The sequence below is a fragment of the Papaver somniferum genome, chromosome 1 (assembly GCF_003573695.1).
Source record: "Papaver somniferum cultivar HN1 chromosome 1, ASM357369v1, whole genome shotgun sequence".
NCBI classification, from domain to species: domain Eukaryota; kingdom Viridiplantae; phylum Streptophyta; class Magnoliopsida; order Ranunculales; family Papaveraceae; genus Papaver; species Papaver somniferum.
The window spans coordinates 359,941-384,645 of NC_039358.1; the positions used below are offsets into that span (position 1 = coordinate 359,941).

The 24,705-nt window shown below is 35.1% G+C and overlaps 2 long non-coding RNA genes across 12 annotated transcripts; both read right to left on the minus strand.

Moving 5' to 3' along the window:
* Positions 1–9,822: 9,822 nt before the first annotated feature.
* LOC113324738 lies at positions 9,823–13,146 on the minus strand. Of its 5 annotated transcripts, none has more exons than XR_003347947.1 (6): positions 12,851–13,146; positions 12,686–12,747; positions 12,334–12,387; positions 11,544–11,714; positions 10,665–10,889; positions 9,823–10,137 (listed from the first exon to the last, which is right to left on the minus strand). It is a non-coding gene; the product is annotated as an uncharacterized LOC113324738 (long non-coding RNA). The 5 variants fall into 5 exon arrangements; XR_003347948.1 differs by having other exon boundaries at positions 12,686–12,754; XR_003347945.1 differs by lacking the exon at positions 12,686–12,747.
* A 6,152-nt stretch (positions 13,147–19,298) lies between these two features.
* LOC113276554 lies at positions 19,299–24,353 on the minus strand. Of its 7 annotated transcripts, none has more exons than XR_003324543.1 (9): positions 24,116–24,353; positions 23,291–23,378; positions 22,757–22,819; positions 22,546–22,630; positions 21,586–21,654; positions 21,397–21,478; positions 21,070–21,162; positions 20,776–20,838; positions 19,299–20,682 (listed from the first exon to the last, which is right to left on the minus strand). It is a non-coding gene; the product is annotated as an uncharacterized LOC113276554 (long non-coding RNA). The 7 variants fall into 7 exon arrangements; XR_003324528.1 differs by having other exon boundaries at positions 22,757–23,122; XR_003324533.1 differs by lacking the exon at positions 24,116–24,353 and adding an exon at positions 23,014–23,122 and having other exon boundaries at positions 23,291–24,107.
* Positions 24,354–24,705: the final 352 nt, after the last annotated feature.

The window sequence follows — 24,705 nt, forward strand, 5'->3', positions numbered from 1 at the left end:
CACTATAAATGATCATATCACAGACTTTACCTCCAATAAGACACTTGCTTTTGAAAATATTATGTCTTTGAGAATAACATGGTTCAGTCTGCATGAGTGGTCGAATCATCCCAACAAATTGATCACCATAAGTTTCATGCAATTCAATATTTTCAACTTCTTCACCTTCTTCATCATCAAAAACTTCAGTATCCTTTGATTCACTATGCATCTGGTTATCTCCAATAAAACCATTAAAGCGACGACAGCCAGATGAAGAATGACCGTGTTGGTTACATTTATTGCATTTATCACCACGAAATTTTGAATAAATGTTAGGAGCCCTATTGGGGGGGTGGAAATTGGTGTTGCATTCTATTAGAGACTCTGATACTTGCTGGTTTAGTTTATTGTTGTTGAATGGATTGAGGTTCAACAGGTGATGGTAAAATAGATGAAGTATTTGTAGTTGAAGTTGGCTGAGCAAAATAAAAACTCACGGGTTGATGTTGTGGTTGATAAGATGGACCATAACTGAATTCATGTGGATCAACAACGACTGTTGATCCCCTTTTCACTTGATTACCATAAAAAGAATTATGTGGTCTGGCAGCCTTGTAATAATTCTGATAACGAGCTTGTCGTGGGGTTTCTTTTCTGGAAGTATAAAACACACGCCTTTCGACTTTAATAGCCATGTTGGCTAGCTTCAACCATAGTAAACGCAAATTGTGTCATCCCTTGTTGAATTAAGTTGTTATGTCCGTCTACAAAACGTGTAACTAATTGTTCTTCAGACTCATTCAACTGGTTACGTGCAACAAAGATGTAAAATTCAGCTACATAATCCTCCACAAGCCTAGCTCCTTGTCTACAGTTTTGAAGCTTGATAAACAACTGTTGCATATAATCCCTGGGTAAAAACTTATCTCTTAATAAGTCTCTCATTCTTTTCCAAGTACATATTGGAGGCTTGTGAATGTTACGTCGATCATCACAGATTTTATCTCACCAAGCTGCAGCTTCACCTTTTAGTTTATATGCAACTAGGTTTACCTTAGAAGAATCAGGTACCTCCATGAAATTAAAGAAAGATTTTACTTCATAAAACCAATCCAACAGTTCTTCTATTTGTAAACCACCATGAAAGTTAGGAATATCAACTTTCAATTTATATTCAGGTAAAGTTCCATAAGGATTTATGCTATATTTTAACCTTTTCTCATCTTCCCATCGTTGTTCTTGATCGGCTTCAAACTTGTCCTCGTCTTCATCACCGGGGAGATTCACAGTTGCAGCGGACTGTTAAGAAAGTTCTCAAATTGTTTTGTGAAATTAATAAATTGAGAAATTTCTTCAGGAACATAAGTAAACTGAACAAAAGGATTGTTCTTAACTTTATTTGCTACATCATCTTCTTGGTCTTTTGTTTTCTTTTCTTTAGTTGTTTCATCGTCTTCTTCATCTTTTATTTTATTGTCTTATCATCATACAAACCTGGAAGACCTTTTTCTTCTAAACCATTGTGTTTTAATATTTTGTCTATATACTTTCCTTGAAATACTAACCTCCTTTCGATAGTTCCAAGCTGCTTTGTAAAACTATCTGTAAGAGTTTTGACGTTAGTTTCATTGGTATCAAACTTGTTTTCCAAAGAGGTAATAGAGGTTTGAAGATGTTTCAAAAGTTATGCAATTTCATCTAGGGTAGGAGATTTATCTGCCATTGTTTATTGGGTTTTGAGTTTGCTGAAGCGGGTTTAAGGATCTGTTTCTAGATAAAAATCTAAAAACTCTTGCTCTGATACCAACTAGTGTTGTACGTGTAAGAAGAAAGCAATTCAGAGATTGCTGGTGTTGAGAAGAGAAGAAAAGGATGAGAAAACAGAAAGAATAATAGGGTTCAAATACGAGAAAGATAGATTACTCTGAAAGAGTTGTTTTAATATTAACTTGATAATAATAATGTGTTTTACAAGAACGAAATAAGCTTGTTTATATAGGCATGAGAAGAATCTAAAAATAGTAAAACTCTAAAAGAAGAAGTTCTAGACTTGAGAAACAAGTAAATCACAATAGAGGCTGTGGATCAACCGTGAAAGTTGATACAACGTAAAAAGTGATCAATTATAATTGTTGATACAACGTAAGGGATCAATTGGGACAATTAATACACTGAGAATTTGTAGATGCCCTACATCAACAACTCATCAATATGAGCATGGTTTGGAGATGTAAATGGCCTAGAATGGGATTAAATTGTTTAAATTGCGCTTAGGGGCTCATATTTTAGGGGGTGGAACTGCACACCTTCTCACTAGTGTGGCTCCTATGACTCATGTTAGCAGGGTTTTCATAGATGAGTATTTTTCCGGTAGCAAAAGAATCTCTCTTCTTTTTTTTTTGCTGTTGTTAGAGCCCAAGATTAAACTCCTCTGTAGCCTATCAGTTCTACTTCTTGTTCCTTTTGTTTTTAAGCATAATCTGAATTTTCAAAATTCTTTTGCTCATTTGGATGGATATTATTTGAATTTCAAGTAGGTATATTAATTTTTTTTCTTAGTACACGAGAAATATCTATTTATATCTATTATATAAAAGGAACACCCCTTAGGCATTGTAGATGTATGGTGTTATGAAGTTACAAATTTCATTTGGAAAATTTTACCGCTATAATGTGCCGATACAAGCTACGAGAAATAAATAATATGAGGATATAACAGTTAAACGAGATGAAAATTAGCCTTACCCACTCCTTTACTAGAGGTTCGTGATGGACGCGGATCAAGTTTGCACGTGCGTACACTAGTTTGTATAAAATAAAGCAAACCGAAAGAGTGAATAATTCTATGACTACACATCGGTAAGCCGACTCCCTTCTAGCTAAAAACAGTCATCGAGCTGATCATAAATCGGTTTTTATATTAAAATCATAACCAAGCCGATCAATCTTCGGTTCCGTTCCGAAAGGTTCGATAACAATTTTTGTCTGGTTTTTTTTCCTTCTAATTTAGCAAATCAAAATGTAGCAAATGACTTTTTATGCAGCTCGGTTTCTCAGTCGGTTTTCTGATTTTAGAATGTTATTTTCCAGAATTCCATATTATTCCATTAGACTGGTACAACTATAACATTTAGACTTGTGCACATACCCAAATTACATTTGTTCTTTTACCATGGTACATGCTTGTCCTAAAATGTGCACAAACTTACTATACTAAATTCAAGAAAATGGTTAAAAGATTTAGGAAGTATTATTGAACTTACATCGAAGACAAGAGTATGACAACAATATTATAGTTTGCCTAAAAACATCTTCATAATAATTTTGAACAAAGAACAGCCGACACTTCATGATAGACGACAGCATGAAAAATCTACAAATGAAAGAGAACAGGAAGCAAATATTTATTGCTAGCGCCTAGAAGTCAATATTTCAGGTCTTCTAATTGTCAGTTGTCCGAGCTAGTCATGACTTGTGATTTGGAGTATGAAAATTAAATGCATATTTGACAACCGTCAATGCAATCATTGGATAGTCCTTCCTCACCAGCAAACCAAAATGGTGCTATGAAATTCTAAAAAAGACTTGCTAACCTACAAACCCAGCTAGCCATGCCAAAAATAAATAAATTCACACACCAATATAAATAATCTCGGTCCCTTGTGACACAATCTTAGCCCATATACACAATCTCATCCCCCTATCCGTTTCGGGTTTTTTGGCTAGGTTATCCATAAGGCTTGTTGGTATGCTAGCACAACAACCTATTCAATTAATGTAGTAGTATGTTGTTGGAGCTTGGCTTGTTAGGCTTCCAACTGTTTAATGTAATACTCTTTATCTAATAATAAAAAATAGAAATAAAATTCCAGCTCTAAACTCGATGACAATTTTGTTAGCGGAAAATGGGTCATTTATCCAAATATTTTTAAAACATGGTTCTAAAGGACGAGTAAAAATAAGTATCGCTGAAATTGACACCAAAAAAATAGTAAGAATGAAACTGGAGATCCTGGCTTAAACTTAAAAAAGAGCGAGGATGAAACTGGATGCATCCTGATGTAAATTAAAAATAAGAAAAAGGTTTTGAAAATGGGTAGGATAAAACTGTTTACATCCTGGCTATTTTAACATTCGCATTCATTTAAATCAAATTTTACACGTCTTTTTCATCCAGGAATTATCGTTATTGGGTTAATTAACCAATTTTATGTCTTATTAGCCAGTTTTATGCTCTGATAAATGTGCATATGACATTTCAATCTCCGGTACTGATTTAATATTAAAAATTATATACCCAGGATCAATATTTTACACATAAATGGTAATTGCAAGCCATTAGTTAACTAATCAACTGTCAAATTAAAATGTCAAATATACACTTTTAAAGAAACGTGCATATAAATGTATTAGTGCGATAGTGGTGGAAACATATTTCCTAGTAAAAGGGGAAACAATTATTTTTCAAAGGCGTTTTTCATGGTTAAGAGTTTAAACGAGGAAAGCTGTAAAGTATGTTTTCCGGGCTGTAAACACATTTTTCTCGGATAAATATCAATCCACATAAAACAAAATAATCTTAACCCTTAAATTTTTGGAATGGTATCGCCTTTTGAAAATATATATTTCCCCAACCTTGTTCTTATTTGGCTTTTCCCATTGGTAGGGAAAGTGGAGGATGGCTTAGAGGATCGTCTTCTCTATGAATGTGGTTGACCTAAATAGCGGGGAACCGCAAACTATCTTGTTTGGCTGCCTTCATCATGTGATTCATAACTTTTCACTAACTTTGTATGCCTGCCAGCTTTTGTTTATTTTGTTTCTGGACTCTGTCTATTTGGTACTTTAGCTTCATCTATTTAATTTTGGTGCGAAACAGATATTTCTTTTAAAATTTGTAAAGGTCCATCTATTGCTGTCGGGCGGGCTCTGCCTGATGAAGGCAGGATAATGCCGCTCACTGATTGTCAAGAGACAAAATGTGGGTCTCTCCCCTACTCCCACAATCGTCAAAGTCAGTGCGGGCAAATTTGCAAGATCCAATTATGTCGTTTTCCAAGGCCGAAAAAGGATTACTTTCTCCGTACCATATATATAGGCGAAATTTTGAATTTTATTTGTCCCATTAATAAGCAGGTTAGTATTTCCATGATGTATATTTTCATACATTGCCCTTATTAATGGTACATACAAAATTTGGTTACTAATAGGACAAAAAGTAAAACATGAAAAAAAATTATGAATCCAATGTACTTTTCTTACCACCTATACATGTGGTACCGAGGGAGTACTTATTTTGTTATTCCTTAAACTTAGAGATGCTCCTTGAGTGTTTGACGTTTAAGGAATCCGAATTTACAACAAATGAAAGAAGGGTGGCAAGAAAAGCATCCAGGGTACTTTTATTAAGATGGGTCTCGATAAGGCATAAATAATGCATATATACTCCCAATAAAACGGTCATTACTCTCTTAAAAACTGAAAACCTCGGAGTCAGCTCACTAAAAATCTAGTTGCAAACTTCTTCGTTATTCTATCGTTAATCGTCTTTCCAATCTTATGCATGTTTTAAATCCATAGTTCTCTACATTATATCATATAAATTTCATCTGAAAATCGAATCTGATTATCTTTTCTATGTCGATGTGCTAGGTCGGTGGCGCACTTGGATGAACGTCGGAGAAGTTGGAGTGGTTTTGTCTGACTAATCCTCCTTATATTGTTATACCCTGATCATTAAATTCTGCAAGATACTCTTTAAACATTTTATTTTACTTAACTGGTTCATTCCCCAAGGATTTAAATACCTTTTATTCTCAAATATCCTCTCTCTCACACACTTATGGCTACAATTAGATTTGGTAACAGTGCCTACACAATCCCTATGATTAGGTGTTATCGATTTGGCAAATTTTACTACAACTGTTTGATATTCAGTTAGGGGTGTAAATTGGGCCGTGACGGGAGCTCGGCATAATTATTAAATGGAACATATAGGGCGGGTCGGAATATCTCTTATCCATGAAATTAAAGGGTTGTTTATATATAATTAGTACCCATGGCCTATCTAAGCCTGTTTTGTAATTTGGGCTCGGGCGGGTAAGGCCGGGAGGGCCTTGAATATTACAAATATATATATATGTTATCAAAATAAAAATAAAATAGTAATAATACACAAGTTTTACATAAAACTAATAATCAAATACGAGATTGAGATTGGAACAAAATAAACCAAACTTCATATAATTTTTCTTGAATTGAATCATCAAAAAAAGAAACTGCCTTAAATTTTGCTCAATATTTTCTCTATATGGTTAATAAATTTAGATTCCATGGAGTAAAAATTAATAAATACATATGAGAACTATGCGGATTGACTTTATTGAGTATATGTACCAAGTATATTGTAGGATAAAACAAATGAAAATAGTTACTTAGGCTAGGTAAATGGATAACATTGGCGGGCTAACAGGGCGGGTAACATTAACGGGATAATATGGCGGGTATTGGGCCGGGTAAGAAAATTTGACTTGTGGCATGTGCCCGCCCTCTTATTTAAATGGGATAGGTCGGGTCAGCCCGTAAAGGGTCAGGTCATCGACGGGCTGTCATGGGAAAGGGAGGACGGTACTGGGCCTCGGGCTGCCGGGAAAAATTTACACTCCTACATTCAATCATAGAGATACGACGTATTTTTTAATATTTTCCTCCTTTTCATTATCTTCTCCGCCTTCACTATTTACAACCCCAAAGTTGATCACCTTTCCACAAAGAACCAAAACTTGCAACAAGTTCAAAAACACATGGAAGGCTCGTCGTTTTCTAACATGCTAAAAGCCCTAAAGCTACCTGATATATTTTCTGAAGATTTGGAACAGGGTGCTGCTCAACGGAAATTCTGCTTTTTGGGTAAAGTATATTCAGTTAAAACTTTCTCTGTTACTGAACTAGATAAAGAGCTGAAAAAGTTGTGGTTGAAAAGTAAAGAAATATTTATCAAAAAGGAGGATGATGGAACTTTTATGATAAAATTCTATACCCAAGAGGAATACGAAGTTGTCTTAAAGTTTCATCTGTGGTTTGCCGAGGGTGATTTACTTGTTCTTGAACCTTGGTCTCCATCTATTCCAAAAATCCAGGTTGATCTCATTAAGCAACTCTTGTGGCTCATGCTTTACAACATGCACCCATAATTCGCTAACATTATAATTGTTAATGGTAGAGCTGCTGCTTTAGGTGAGGTAAGAGCACTAGATCCTCCGGATTGCATTGTTCCCAAGGGTAAATTTCAGAAAGTTCAAGTACTGATCGACGTCAGATATCCATTACGTAGGGGACTTTGGATGAAAAATGCAGTTAATGAAGAAGTTTGGTTACGTATTTTTTTATGAAAAACATCCTTTTAACCTCTGTGGATATTGTTACACCATAGACCATAAAGAAGAAGAATGTGAGACGATTGTTAACTTTCTTTTCCAACAACAAAGAGGTTATCTCTCAGCCAAATCTATTGTTGATCCTCCATCTTGAGATAATCCTGATAATAGAGGTGTTAGGATGGTAGTTAATCAACCGCAAGTTCAACCAAAAATTGAGCAGCAGCCGCAAATGGAAACTAATGAACATGCAGAAGAAGGAGAAGAGCATGCAGAGGAAGGAGTTAATCATGCAATGGTGACTCATACTTTAATTGAGCCTAATTTATTACATGCAGATAAAAGTATTTATGTGGCTCAATCTTCTCAGTCGCTGGTGACATGTACAAAAAGAAAAGTCCAACCGATCCAGGTTGCCATCCAGGTGGAAATTCGGTGATTCCTACCATTCCAATCACTAGAATTGAATACGACTCTCAAGGTATGTTACAAGTATTTGTTAATAGAGGAAGAGAGAGAGAAGAGGTTTCTGAGAGAACATGGAAAAGAATTAGGATGGAGAAAGGTCAGTCTAGTCAGGCCTCAGATCTAAATCCAGAAAATATCACAGAGAACATAAATAACCAAGCTGGTCTTTCTCTATACGATAATCTCAATAGAGATGCAGGTGTTAATCTAAATATGCTTAAATCTTATCTATCTATGGGAGAGTTTGATGTGTCTTTGGATGATTTTAATACTCAGAACATCGATCCAGATAATCTAAATACGATAATCTCAATAGAGATACAGGTGTTAATCTAAATATGCTTAAATCTAATCTGCATAATCAAAGACCTTTCAAAGAACCACTTCAATCCCTAATTGGATATTTTGGAATGAATCAGTCAAGTCAATATTCAGCTAGTTCAATTGCAGAATCTTCTGGAAATACCCATATTGTGTTGGATGAATTTTCACAATCTCCTAATTCGGGTCAATCTTACTATGGAACAATGTCAGAACAAAACTACTCAAAGGAAAAAATCCAAGTGCTGCTCATCAGGTATCAATCCATCCTTTCATTTACAATTCAGGTTGCATCCTATTCAGTTTTAATTTGCATTCTCACTATAGCCATAACTTATTTGGTAATACTAAGAACGAGAATAACTCTCAAGATCTTATTTGTAATTATATCAATATGAAATTACTGGCATGGAATGTCCAAGGATTTGTATCCAAGGACACTAGAGATTATCTAGTTGATATTGTTAAAGAACATGATCCAGACTTAATATTTTTTTCTGAAAAAAAAATTAGTGTAGAGAGAGCAAAATTCTCACTCAGAGATTTTATTATCCTAATTCATAGTTTTTAAGTTATGAGGGATTATCGGGTGGTTTAATTTTGTTGTGGAAACAAGGATTTCCCTGTGAAGTGGTCTGTAGCGCTGACAACATGATTCATGTTTTAATACAGTCAAATCCATCTAAACAGGAGTGGTTATTATCTTGTGTTTGTGACTCTACCCATGTAGAAGTGAAAAAATTACAATGGGATTTTCTCAAGGATCTCAGTGATAATGTTTTTCAACCTTGGATGGTTTTTGGTGACCTTAATGTTCATCTCAACGACAAGGTCCAAAATACAAATAATCATTCAGTAGATAATTGGGTGAGAAATATGATCGATAGTGCCGGTTTGTTGGATTTAGGCTACACAGGATCCAATCATACCTGGACCAATATGACTAATGATAAGGGATACAAAAGAGCCAGAATTGATTTAGCCTTGCATAATGCTCTCTGGAAAATGCAATTTCCTGACTCTAAACATTTTCACCTACCTTTTAGAGCTTCAGATCATTGTCCAATTCTGTTATATACTGAAACTAAAAATCAGAGACCTAATAAGTCTTGGAAGTTCTATAAATGTTGGTTGAGATATCAAAAATGTATTGATTTAATCAATGCTCATTGTCACTCTTCCCAAAACTTTGATGATAGATTAATGAAAATCATGAAAGAGTTATCTAAATGGAATAGAGAGGAGTTTGGTAATATGTCAAAGGCATTTGATATGTCTCCTTTAGTGGCTCTCAGATTAGATATGTCAAAGGCATTTGATAGGTTATCACTAGTACAAAAAGGTCTTATAGTCACGGTATATTACCGTGACCAAATATCTATAGTCACGATACTCTATTTTTTGAAAAACCGTGACCAAAGCCTGCGAGGCCAAAAGTGTAGTCTATGGTCTCGTTAATTCACCGAGACCAAAATTCCTTCAGTCACGGAATTTTCTACGAAACCGTGTACAAATTTGGTTATTGGTCACGGATCACATCTCACATCGTGTCTAAATTTGATCTTTGGTCTCGTTTTACATTCTACCCCGTGACAAGTTCAGATATTGGTCAGGCATTTGATACACAATAAAAACGAAAATTGACGAAGCAGTAACCAACATTATACTGAACATAGATTCAAAACCAAACAATATATTTACAAAGTGAAATTTCCCGTCTGAAATTACAAAGTTTATAGATTTTGAGTGCAGTTTAGGAGCCCCCAGTTCCTCGATATTCCATAAATTAGTATAACATACTGTTAACACAAACAAAAAAGAAATTGATGAATATATCTCTATAAAATGCTGAAAGTACTTGAATTAGTAAGATATCCAGAAATCCCAGCTTGTCGTCAGAAACTTTCAAATTCAAGTTTGTTGCTGTCTTGTGTATAACGCATGGAGATGTGGAATACATCAAAAGACGTAAACTCTTTACTTCTGCAACCTGAAATCCATAACAGCATGTCATCAAGCTAGAGCAAAACTACGAGCACTGGAAATCAATGATGAACTACATGAAAACATAACTGCAGTAGCAGTGTCATGGAATCCACAAAGAACCAAGTTAGGAAGAACAGATAAATTCTTAAATGGAATGCCGAATAAATACATCTTGAATGTATGTATATGCCCTTCCTTTTTGAAAAAAAAAATCTTTCTTTAGTTGGCTCTTATTCAAAATGAAAACCGTTCTTCTAAGGAAACAAGTATGACCTACCTACCACTTAAAATAGATCAACTAGTAATGCAATGTGACAAACTTACTCATATTCCCGAGGATATTATCCCCATATTGCACTGCGAAAAATTTACTATTACCAACTAAATAGAGAACAAGAGAAGGCAAAAGGTACCATATGCAATATTGAAAAAAGCGGTGAGTAATGATGATTAACAGTGATCCGAAATTTCTAAAGTGAACACCAAATTTGATTTAAAAATGAGATGAGCAAACAATGAATCGAGATATACCTATGAGCCTGCGACACTCCAACTAGGTACTTCACAAGCAGTTGCACTCGAACTCCCACATTTTCTGACAAATAATGTTCAACTGCTAGATCTGTCTCTTATTGTCCTATAAAACTTGAAGGAATCTTTTTCTTATGATTACGCATAATATAGTATAGATCGACCAAACAGTTCTCAAAATTCACAAACAATGTACCTAGTGAGCTTCATATGCTTATGCTTCAACTGTATGACAATGATAGAAGAGAAAAGGGTAAGTTGGCATGTGAAAAATGTTCAAATACCCAAAAAGTTTCAAGAAAAATGGGGAGAAATGTATTCCCCTCTGCAAAGAAAAGGCTTAGGTTTATTTAGGCTATTCCCCCAAGCACTAAGAGTAGAATCAAGCAAGAGGTGTCAACCACTAACAGCCTTTGAAAATTATTAGCAACAACGGAAGAGTGCTAGTTCTGATAATATATCAGAAGTAAGGTCCATCAATGCGAGTACTTAAAGGAAAATTCCACAATATTCAAATAGCTCATCCCAAGTATATAACCAAAGAGAAACGAACAAACATATTTAGAATTAACAACATCTACTATTAACATGAAAGAGGTCACGACAAATCAACCCACGGATTTGAATTAGTTTCTGGGACAAGGTCTAATAATGCAGACTTGCTTGGTGAGTGTTAAAGAAATTAGGAAGTATTAGAATTGAATTAGTTGCTGGGACATGGTATAATCATGCAGATCTGCTTGCTGAGTGTTTAAGACATTAAAAAGTACTAGATGCGCAATGGAATATGACATTGGACTACAGGACTTTAAGTCTTGATGTTGAAAGCAACAAAATTATCATAAAATTGTTTCGAATAACAAGTGTTAAGTATTTTACTTCAGAAGAGCAGCAGTTTCTTGGCTCTCTAAAACTCAGCAACTGCATCCAGGATTGCTGGTCACAGCCTGCTCCAATCTAGAAAATGCTCATATTTTGTACTCTCTGAGCTCCTTATTTTACTTGGTTCTCCTGCAACTTTGGTGATCTTACAAGCTTGTGTTCCTTCGTCTACATGTTACAAAATAGAAAATTATGAGCTGAAGGCTTGTAAATATAGTTCGTTTTTAGATAGTTGTAGAATGCTACTGTCTGTCATGTATGTATCTTTTGGGATAAAAATTAAGACTGTATCAGTCATGAAAGTAAGGATAAACAAATCTACATATATCAAAAACTATTTCCCCTATTTTAGTTGGGAGCATCATCATGGTCTGAAATACAACCCAATGGCTTCTTTTAAAACTCATGACTTGAAGAACTATGAGTTTCAAAATTGGCAGTACTACTACTGGCATGAAATTTCTCTCCAATGTACAACAAGTATAGTTCTGATCAACACCATAATGGAAAAAATCTTGTCTTACCTAATGTAAAGTTTTACGGAAATGGTTAAGGTTCACACAAATTTCATATGGGAGAAAGATTCTCCTTAGTTCCCTTCTCTGTGCAGTCTGACTAGCAACTTTGAGATAATCCTAAACCCATGCTTCGACTCGGGTGACAATATCCATTCAGTTATACAAACATAAACTCATATATAAAAATTAAGGAAAGTGAATCTTTAAAGATTAAACATAAGTCTGACCTAAAAGAAAAAGATGGGCTAGATTGAAGATTCAGAGCTTACCGCGTTGACTAGAAGTTACGATCAAGAAGACTCCACTGAGCAATGAACGATCTCCTTTGAATAAAATAAATAGAAACCATTCAAACCCAACTCTTTGAATGCAAAAACTCAACCATTAATAATAATTGAGCATCCCAAAATAAGTTCAATAGATTTTGAATAACTGAAATTACTTGGAAACGTAACAATCATAATTCACTGAAAATCAAAATCAACATTAACAACCCAAATACAGTAAATCACAACGTAAATAGGAGACTTTACATATATTCAACGTTGATAAACATATATTCCCAATAACTCTCTATCAACAAATCTTAAGCAATAAACTTTATTGATTCCCAATAATTACCTATCAACAAATCATACAGCGTTGCAATGAGGATCCAATCTTCCCCTTCCACCTTTTACAACCTAAATTCTAATGTCATGATATGCAACAGGTAACCAAAACCCTAAGAAACCAAACAATCTGGGTTTGTTAGATTCATAAATCAAGGATAAAAACCGAACTTACCATCATGAAATTGTACCGCTTTCTCTTCCAGGGTTTCTCTGAGGGAATTGATTTCTCCGGAACAAAGAAAATTGGGGGAATAAGGGGAACAGAAAATAGAAAATGGGAAATTGGAAAAAAAAAGAAAAAGAAAAAAAAAACTGAATTGGTGGGGAAACTTGGGTTTGCTTTCTCGAACCTTCACTCCCACAATTATAGTATTCAGTGGGAAGTATGGGGATTGAGATTAACCAACCACCAGATTCACCCCGATTTTTTCTCCTCCATGATCGTAAAGGGGAAAGAGGAGATGGATATAAAATTTACATCGTAGTTTCAGACAGTTATTAGACACGTGTATTTTATGTAGTTATTGGAAGGATTTAGACACGCGTCCCTCAATATTCCGAGACCATTACATATCTACGATCTGGAGACACGGTTGATACAGATGCCGGGACTAAAGATACGATGAACGGTCACGGGATCTGAAAACACCGTGTCAACCAGACATTTAGTCACGTTTGTAGCTTAAACCGTGACAAGGACAACCGTGACCATAACCCCTTATTCTACTAGTGTATATTGGTCCTTCATATATAATATGATCCTTCATTTGGGCTTCTGTGAGGATTGGAGAACTATTATTCAACAATGCATCTCGACAACATCGATTTCAATTCGTCTGAATGGTAGTACCTGTGATCCATACTTCATACAAGAGGCTTAAGAAAGGGAGACCCACTGTCTCCCTATCTTTCTATTATGTGTATGGAGTATCTGTCAAGATCTCTGTATGATGCACAACATAAAAATAAGATTCAAGGTCTTAAAATCACTCACAACTCATTACCTATAAATCATCTTCTTTTTGCAGATGATTGTTTGTTCTTTTTTTCAAGCAACCAATGTTGGAATTCAGCATATTACCAATATTCTCCAACATTTTGGCAGACTGTCTGGTCAAGTTATTAACTACTCAAAATCTTCGGAATTCATACGTGAAAAGGTGTCTAAAGAAGATAAATTATAGGTGGTTAATAAATTAGGGTTTAAAAAGCTTTATACTTCAGATAAATACTTAGGCTTACCAATTCTATTAGGTAACTCTAAAAATAAGTCTTTTCATTCAATCAAAGAATCTTATGAAAATACCAAGGATGGAGTTCTAAAACCCTTAACCAAGCAGCGAGAATAACAATGGTTAAGTCTGTTCTAAATTCCATTCCTTCTCATTATATGAGTAACTTCAAGATACCCAAGAATACTTTGCAACAGTTAGACTCTTTGCAAAGGAATTATTGGTGGGGTCATCATGGAAATAAGGGCATCAAGTTTACATCATGGGATTCTCTGTGTGTTCCAAAATAAGATGGAGGTCTTTCTTTTCGAAACTTAGAGAAATACAATATGGCTTTGCTCACCTAATTAGCATGGAGATTATGCACTGAGTCTGATAAACCATAGGTAAAGAATGAAAGCCAAATATTTCCCTTATTGTGATTTCTTACATTTACAAGAAAAGCACTAGAATTCATCTTAGATATGGAAAGGCATAGAATTGGGTCTAGAGAATGTGAGGAGGTTTCATAAATGGGATATAAGGTGTGGTTCAAAAGTTCTAGTTTGGTATGATAACTGGGTAACTGGTATGAATGCTCCTCCAACTCCTAATGAAAACTTTAGGGATCCAGCAAGGATTGTGTATGTCTGTGATCTTTTTTTACAAAACCCTAAAAGATGGAACATACAACTTGTAAGAGACTTATTCCCAAAAGATATTGCTGAGTTAATACCAAAAATGCATCTAGTTCAATATGGTCAAGATAGGTTGATATGGGAACCAAATAGGACGGGAGAATTTACAGTTAAATCGGCATATAAAGTTCTGACTAGTTTGAATAGGAGTGACAACATACACTCACAACAAAACATACACTCACAGCAATACCCGAAGATCGTTTGGAGAAATCTTTGGAAAACTAAAGTTCCACATAGGGTAAAACTCTTTATCTGGGAATGTTTGAGAAACATTGTTCCAACAATAGAGAAAATTAGCCATTTAAAAAAAGATTTAAATGTTACATGTCCTCTTTGTGAAGCTCAAGCAGAAACAATTCAACATCTTTTTGTGGAATGTGATTATGCTCGCTCAGTTTGGTTAGGCATGAGTATTAATATGAGTAACAGTCAGTTGCAACATATTAACATAACTTCATGGATTGCAAGTTGGTTCCAACCATCACAAACTATTGATTCACAGAATTCACGATGGATACATACTGCAATGTGTACAGTTTGGCAGATTTGGAAGAACAAATGTATTATAGTGTTTCAAAATAAAAAACCTAACTGCTGGATAGCTTGTAAGAAAATAACGAATTTGCTCAATCTATGCTCTAAAGAGGAATCTCATCAGCATTCAAAACTCAAGGATCTAATTCGCAAGAATGGACTCCACCTCTTCATAGCTGTTTAAAAATGAATATAAATGCTTCTTTTGATTACTTATCTAAAAAATTGGAATTGGTCTAATTGTTAGGGACTCTACAGGTACCACCAGAGGCATCAGGAGAAGATACTACAATGGATGAATAGATCCAGAGAAGGAAGAATGCTTGGCCATGGAACTTGCTATTAATTGGGCCAAGGAATTGAATCTTCACAATGTCATATTTGAATCAGACTGTAAAAATGTAATTAGTTCAATCACCGATGCCAAACCGGTAGTCTATTGGATGAACCAATGTTATGTAGATGAAATAAGGCATTTGCTTAGTTCTCTTATGTATTCTGGTGTTAGTCATATCAAAAAAACAGCTAATAACTTAGCGCATGTAATAGCTAAAAAGGCTGCAACTAACAGATCTTCTTTTGTTTTTTGGTGTAACATCCCAGAAAATTACAGTAGAATTCTCAGGGATGAAAGGAAGGTTAGCAAGAAATTATGTAATATTAAGACTTAATGAAGTAGTTCTCTTGCATCAAGAAAAAAATAATCTCCCAATAAAACATTTTTGGATGCAATTAAAATCTATTTCTATCATTTCTAATTTAATTTAACATTTAGTAATTACTGCCCGGATGCTGGTAGAAGTTAGGAGGATCAAGCATATCACGTGATCGACATTTATGTGGAAGTGTCCCTATTTATTAAAGGCTAAAAATGGTCGGTCAATTATCATGTAACTTCAACTAACGGTCTACCATCTCCCCAAATCTAAGAAATCAACCGAAAAATTTATAAAGCTCTAAAGTGTTTCTAATCGCCTAATCATCTCCTGTTGGAGCAGCTAATACAAAATTTTGAACGTAATAGAAGCCTGCTGGCCAGTGGAAACTTTTTGCAATTTTTCCAAGGGATGAAAACAGAGCACAAGGCAACAATCAATCAATATTATCAACATTATAGAGGCAATCCAACCAAAGGGACATATATTGAGCTTGGTTTTTGAAATGACTCCAATCTATCGAACTCGAATTTAACCAACTTTATTAATAATTAATTGATCAGGAAAGAAATTAGTCCTACGTATCAATGAAATAAGGATAGTGTATGTTTGTCTAGTTTCAAAATGTTTATGCTGTCGATATCGTTGATACGCATTATGCAGAAATAGGCAACTACCGGTCGTGATATGTCTAAATTCAAGTAATGTCGGGTGACTTCGTCATTTTCATGCCGTGTTGTGTCTTTGGCGTCGACGGCATCACCCCTGCCTTCGGCACAAGTGATAGTCATATCTGTACTATTAAAGTAGAAGATAATGTCAATAGAACCATGTCAACGAAATCTGTTTCGATGTAAATCATAATTTCTTATAAAATATTTTAGGATGTGCATACAGATCGTGGCTGCAGCCCACTCAAAATCTAAGGAATTAGGTTTCTGGCCAATCGAATTGTTTCTCTACAAGCTCTAGCCTCTGAGTTGGAGCACTTTCCGTTTTGCTCGGTTCGGCAACAGTTTTCATAGGTTTTTATTTATTTACTTATAAAATCAAAATTTAACTGATGATTTCTTATACAGCTCGGTTTCTCAATTTCAGTGGCGGAATTGTGTAGAGACTCGGGCTGGCTTAAGCCAGCGCAAAGTCTAGAAAAACTTACATTTTTATAGTGTATTTGTATTTGGTTATGAAAAATCAAGCCTAAAAAATAGGCTTAAGCCAGCCCAAGTTAGACCAAGTTGTTTTCAAGCCACCCATCATCCATTTTCCAGTTCCGCCACTGCTCAATTTGCTTGGTTTTCATGGGAAGCTCCAAATAATTCTGATCTTAGACAGTTATTTTCCAGAGTTCCATATTAGACTCATATGAACTATATAACACTTGGCCTTTATGCACATATACATTTGTTCTTTTACTATGGTATCCTAAAATACGCGCAAACTAATTACACTAAATTGAAGAAAATGGTAAAAGGATTTAGAAGTTTATTATTGAAGCTACATCAAAGACAAGAGTGTGATAACAGAATGAGTTATTTTGCGTTTGGGTCCCAAATTTTGGTATAGTTTAGTGTTTGCGTCCCAAGTTTGTCCAATTTAGTGTTTGGGTCCCAAATCCATGAGTCAAACTGAGTCAACTCATTTCAATACAAGTTATTCAGCCATTAGACCATGAATGATGTGAACCCCGATGTAAAACAAACTCCATTAGACGCTACCAGGTTACTACCGATTTGAAGATGTTAATTTGAAATGGTTTGACTAATAGATTTGGGACGCAAACACTAAATTGGACAAACTTGGAACTCAAACACTAAACTGTACCAAAACTTGGGACCCGAATACAAAATAACTCTAACAGTATCATAATTTGGGAAAAAAACACCTTCATACTAATTTTGAACAAAGAACAGCCGACACTTTCATTATAGAAGACAGCATGACAAATCTATAAATGAAAGACAAAAGTTAGCAAATATTCATTGCTAGTGCCTGCTATCAATAATTTAGGTCTTCTAATTCTCGTCGTCCGAGCTAATCATGACTTGTGATTTGGAGTATGAAAATTAAATGCATATTTGACAACCGTCAATGCAATCATTGGATAGTCCTTCCTCACCAGCAAACGAAAATGGTGCTATGAAGTTCTAAAAAAGACTTGCTAACCTACGAACCCAGCTAGCCATGCTAAAAATAAAATTTTTACACACCGATATAAATAAAATTCCGGTTCTAAACTTCCCTAACATTTAAGATATACCTGGGATCAATCTTTTGCGTTCATTTCTTTTTTTCTACCGAAACTCGTGATAATTTTATTAGCCGATTTTATGTTCTAATAGGTGTGCATGTGACATTTTAATTTCCGGCACTGATTCAATACTAAGAATTATGTAACCAGGATCAATATTTTAAAAATACATGGTAATTGTAAATCACCCGTTAACTAATAAACCGATCAAATTAAAATACCAAATATACACTTTTTACAGAAACCTACGCAGAAATTTATCAGTGTGACAGTGGCGGAGACACATTTCTCGGTGAAAGGGGAAAAAACTATTTTGTCAAAGGCACTTTTCATGGCTAAGAATTTGAACTAGGAAAGCTGTGAATATTTTCATGGTTGCTAAAGGAATTTTTCTATTGAAAATATGAATCCACATAAAATAAAATAATCTTAACCATTGAATTTCTGGATCCGTATGCGCACTTTGGCGATATATATTTTCCTAACCTTGTTCTTATTTGGCTTTCCCCGTTGGTTTATGGTGATGTTCAAATTTGAGCCATTGGTAGGGCAAGTAGAGGATGGCTTGGATGCAATGCAAGTACATCTGCTGCCTAATTGTCTTCTCTACGAGTACGGTTGACCTGAATTGCGGGGAACCGCAGACTATCTTGTTTGGTTGCCTTCATCATGTGATTCATATCTTTTCATGTATGCCTGCCAGCTTTTGTTTATCTTGTTTTTGAACTGTGGTTGGTACTTTAGCTTCATTTTATTTAAGTTTCGTGAGAAACAGATATTTCTTTGGAAATTTGTATCATTGTCGGGCGGGCGGGCTCTCTCTACATACTGCTCACTCATTGTTAAAAGACAAATTGTGGGTCTCCCCATAGACCATCAAAGTCAGTGTGCGCCACACACCTGCAGGGCTGCAATTATCTCAATTTCCAAAGCTAAAAGGACTCCTTATTTTGTTATTCCTTAAATTCAGAGATGCTCTTGGAGTGTTTGGGGTTTATTTATTTATTTTATTTTACGTATATATTTTTCTTCTTCTTGAGAAATCCTAATGTGGAACAAATGAAAGAAGGGTGAGAAGAAAAGCACCCAGGGCACTTTTATTCGGATGCGTCTCGATAAGGCATGATGCATATATTCCCAATGAAACACTTAGGGTTGTAACTCTTTTGCTCAGTTAAGCATCCGCCAAAAGCCAAAGTTATGATTAAAGGAGTTTTATTGTCTTACGTTTTTTTTTTCGATAATAAAATTTCAAAAGAAGCTAAAATTCAAAACAGACTTGTTTTTCATTGACTTAGGAACATGCACCCAATCTATCTTGATCCAAGAGATTAAAAATACATAGTGGAGGGTAACTCCTGTAGTTACGAGTTGTTGTCGCATTACCAGTGGCACTTGCTAACATATGCAATTGTTGTCCGGTTTGCTAGTTTTCTAGTTGAAACATAAGTAAAAAGTTTTGAAGATGAAGAAAGAAGCAAAAAGCTTGATATCCTGTCTTCCCATATAGCTTTAGCACGCCAGTCCATACTGCTTTGGAAGCCTTGGAGAAGTCTGATCAGATTGGTGTTGTGAGCTTCAATGCTGATGGTTGAAGTTTAAAGTTGCGCTTCAATTGCTGCCAACACCTCTCCAACATCCTTATTGAGAGTCGTGATTTCCATGGTTCGAACCTCTCTGCAATAACGCAAAGTATTCCTTAGAATCATAGTTGTAGTCATTGTGTTAGTTGTTTGGTTCCAATTGATAGCTAAGTTGATTTTTGCAGTTCCACTTTCTGGGCTCTTCCAACTGTTTGTTTGAGGTAGGACCAAAGGCTGGATCAAGCTAAAGTTTAATATGTCGTTGAGCCTGCACATTCTCTATCCAGAATTGTTTTGCTCTAGCCAAGATATGCTGAGGATTGGGATTAATTCCTCTAAAAGCTTTATCACATCTAGCTAGCCAAATGTGTTGTGTATTCTTTGAAACTGTAAATCATTCATCAAATATGTGAACCATTTTAACTCAGCAGCATCTACTGAAAGACACTTATACTCAGCTTCTGCAATGGATTTAGACACTGTAGGTTGTTTTTTAGATGACCAAGAAACCAGATTTGAACCTAGAAAAACAGCAAAGCCCGAAGTAGATCTTCTTGTGTCTGGGCATCCTCCCCAATCCAAATCAGTATAAGCTTTGAGAATAGTAATATCACTCTTTCTTAAAGTAATTCCTATTCCAACTGTACCTTTCAAATACCTTAAAATCCTCTTAACAAGTTGTAAGTGCATATCAGAAGGAGAATGCATAAACTGAAAAACATAATCGACCCCCAAAGCAAATATCAGGCCTTGTAACAGTTCACTACACCAAAACGTCTGATTTGGGACGGATATAAGCGTTCCAATGAATTTCACCAACGCGTATATCCGTTGGGAATATGGTAAAATTCAATGAGGTTTTAGTTGAAGTTAATGGTAAAATTCAATGTGTTAATGGCAGGTCATTCAGAACTTGAGGGTACTATTGGCACCTTATATGGAAACATGACCCGCAATTGCCAACAATGTACTCTCAGCAGCTTCTTTCCTGTCACTACCAGATTACAGCTCAGCCAAATAACCAAGAATACCCAATCAGGTGTCTGTGATGCGAGCTCACAGCAAGGCCTATAACAAAATACAGATATGTTAAGCATTGTCCTCAATAAGAATGTGCGCCAGCATACGACATGCTCGTGTAATTATGACAAAAGAACTAACCCCTAACTTGCTCGATATGTCCTGTTAATGTAGCTTTAGCCTTCCAGATCCTAAGTCCCATATCTAGTTAAAAAAACAATCAAAAACAAGGATCAGAGGACACAAATACAGGAGTATGTTTTCTGCTACAAACGAGTTAGTTAAGAAATATATATAAATATATATTGAAAGGTGGATTAACCCTAAAAGTAACTAAAGAAAGATTGGATATTGTTCCAGAAGCATACAATAAACTTTTCTGAAGCACCAGCCACATAAATCTAGCATTTAGGAAGATAGATGTGTTCCAAAAACCTTTATTGTATGATCTGCAGAGACGGTACAAAACCACGAATTGCTAGGGTCAAATGCAATAGATCTCACCCACCAAGCATGGCCACTTATGACCTACACAATTAAACCAAATCATATTAGTTAGCTACAGTTCCATTGTAGAAATACTGCAGATTGAAATTCAACGGAAGCTTCGGAGAAAATTGACAATTACGGTAATTTCACTAATTTGCAATTAGCAAAGCATAATAACTCATACTTAGTTTATGATGGTGTGTGTGTTGGTCAATACAAAATTAACGTGTTGTTTTTTAAGACAAGTAAACATAGAATTTATGCCAGACTTACTCTATAATTCCTCCATGGAGCATGCCATTATGGAGCGGCCATTTGCTAGGGATCCTTTCCATGAGGGCAGGTCGATTGATTCCTAGTCAAAACAAAAACCCACCAATTAAACAGATAAGCAAAAAGCCTGCAAGCAAGACGAATCCCAAGGGGCGTCTAATGAAGAATGCGAAGTCATAAAATAAGCACCTTTCTGATGAGCCTGGAACAGACATGAGTGCTCCAGATGTGTTTCTAGATGGAACACCTGTTTGGTTTCTGCATAACATAGAACCTATAAGCATTTCCACGGAAGAAGACGTACCTTCAGAAATAATTTAGTGCACTCATAAGCACATTCATATGTTGAACAAGACCCACAAAGTAAAGGAACAACCAGATGCATACTAAACTGAAAGAACTAAAGATTGCTCAATAGGAACCATGACTACCTTAGCTATTGAATCTCTCTTCTTTGCATTGCTATGAATTTTTCTACTAGCATAATCCTCTATATGTATCAACTAGCACATTCCGATAAAGTGGATATTCTCCCCACATTGGAAATTCTAAGGAAAGTTTTATATGACTAATGTTTTTGTTTCGGTCAGATATGGCTAATGTTAAGTAAGTAATACTCCATCTTTAGAATAATATCCTAAACAACTCTAGTATCTTACCCATATGATTAGTATCCTAAACATCTCTTATGTTCTTCTATACGAACAGAATTCTAAATCTCAGACGACCTATAACAACAAAACATATAATGACCAAGTAGAGACACAACAAACAAAATCAAAACCAAGGAAAAATATATACCCTTGTCACCGTATGCCCAACCAGGAATTCTATCCTGAGTTTCTGGAATGTATTTTTTGTGAAATTGGAACGACAAAACTCAAGTGTCTTCTTGGAAATTGAATGGCCATTAAAGAATTTTATGTATTCATTGGTGGTATAATATCTTCTAGCATCACTAGGGTAGGCCACGGTGAAAACAAAAAAGTTTCAAAGAATTTTAAGATAAGTGCAGTACCACTAGCATCAAAGAACCGAAAAAATATAAAAGCTGTGAGAACAGCCAGGTGGATTCTCCAAAAAATCCAACCAACTGCAAACATAAATGTAAAATTCCATTGTGATGTATTCAAGAAGGCATTGGAATACCAGTAACAAAAAACAGGTATGAGCTGCAATATACTCCTCGCTTTCTCGCCGATAATTTAAGGCACCGCAACACTAGCTGGAACTTCTGGAATTTATCAAACAAATGGAGCATTAGAAATGAAAGTTTCCCATTCAGGTGTTAGCTTGAAATAAGCCACACCCATTGCATATCCAACTTAACGGACTGAAATAACAAGCAAAATGAACTTACATCCATGCTTGCAAAGTAGGGGCCAATACATAAAGCATCAATATCTGAATCAGAGCCATGAACCTAAAATAATATTAAAGACAATTAGTTTGAAAATGTGAAGGTGCTGTTAATGGAGCAAGTGGCAACATCAATTAAATGAACAGAGAAGTAGCATTATGCTATATTCCAGAACTAATCATAAGTACCCTTTCAAATGGAAACAAGTATATTTAAGAATGCCAATCCAAATTGAAACTCAAATTTGAAATTCTCACACCAAGTCCATAAGAACCATAGGTCAATATTGTGGCGGAAGTGTTATAAATTTGTTCTTTTGGATAACCACGTAGCCAAGCAACCCTTTTGTATCCATTCCATTACTATCTACAATACAATCACCATACAAAGCGTCTGATATTATACAAAGCCCATCAAAGTAATTTAGAAAATAAGTTCTAAAGGCAAGTCTTACTAATTATTATCTGGGTCAAATCTTTTATACCAATGGATAAAATAGATCTAAAGTCTTATGAAGACGTGGCAAATAACTACCTCCTTTATCTACTCGGCTCTTTTAGCTGAGGAAAGTATGATAATTAACCTGATAGTGATAGATAGCACTGAAGTTTAGGAAGAAGTCCTGACAGTCAAAAGCAAATTGAAGTGATAGCAGTCATTAGTAGAAACAAAAAGATAGGAATATCAAAATTGGAGCTGATCACAAGTTACTACTTCAATTATGCAGAAAGAGAACACCACAGATAGGAATACCGGCTGGTTAACATGGAATTGAACTGCAATTCTTTAATACTCCACAAGTAACTGAACTGTAATCACCATGCTTGAAACATCATACAGATATATAGAAAAACAGTGAAAAATTGAGAACCCTCACCAGTAAGAATGATATAAAATCAAACCTCTTAGGTATTGCATTACGACAAACACGACAAGGACAGGAACACTTGCCAATCTATTTAAACATGAATGAACTCCTAAAACAGCAACAGATGACTCAAAATCCACCTCAAAGCCATAAACCCAACTCTTTATGCAATTCATTCACTTTTATATGAGACTTTACATAAAACCAACATCAACAAACCATTAAATTGAAAGAAAAATACAACCCTTGAAATTTTACATAATACAAAAAATAAAATAAAAACAAACAAACAAAATCTATACAGCAAGACTCCAAAGTAAAACCCATAACTTCGATACACCAAAACAACTTCAATAAACACATTAAACTGAAATCTGAATACACCCCATGCAGTAAGACTCCAACTTCACAGAGTTAGGTCAAACAATAAATCAAAAGATAACCAACAAAATCTAAATTAAACAACAGAAGTAGTAGATAATGGTTTATACCTGATGATAATCAACGAAGCAATCAACTATCAGATGAATTGATTTTGGATTTCAGGAACAAAATTGATTTTCTAGGTTTAGGAATTTTTTAAGATTTTAGAGAATAGATCGAGATTCTGAGTTCCGATTACTGAAAGAAAGTTCTTGATTAATTTGGTTAGTAAATCTATAAAGATCTATGGGTTTGATTATGAGTGAAAACTGAAAAAAAACGGGGTTTGATTCGGTTTTTCTCGGAAGAAAAATTCTCTGAAAAAAAGAGAAAGTAAAAAACTATTGGAATTTTCTAAAATAATGAATAATACTACTCCCTCCGTTCTTTTTTAATATGCCAGTTTTGTTTTTAGCGAAATTTAAGGAAATTAAGAGAATTAATTATTGAAAGTGGTCCTCATGATACTTGTCAATAAAAGAAGTGAAGTGAAATGGTCCCCATGACACTTGTTAGCAAAAGAAGTAAAGTGAAGTGGTCCACATGACACTTGTCATCAAAAGAAGTTAAGAGAAAAATGGTCCCAAAAAATTAAAATAACATTGACTTTCCCAATTAGGAAACTGGCCTATTTTTTGAAACTTTTATTTATAGAAAC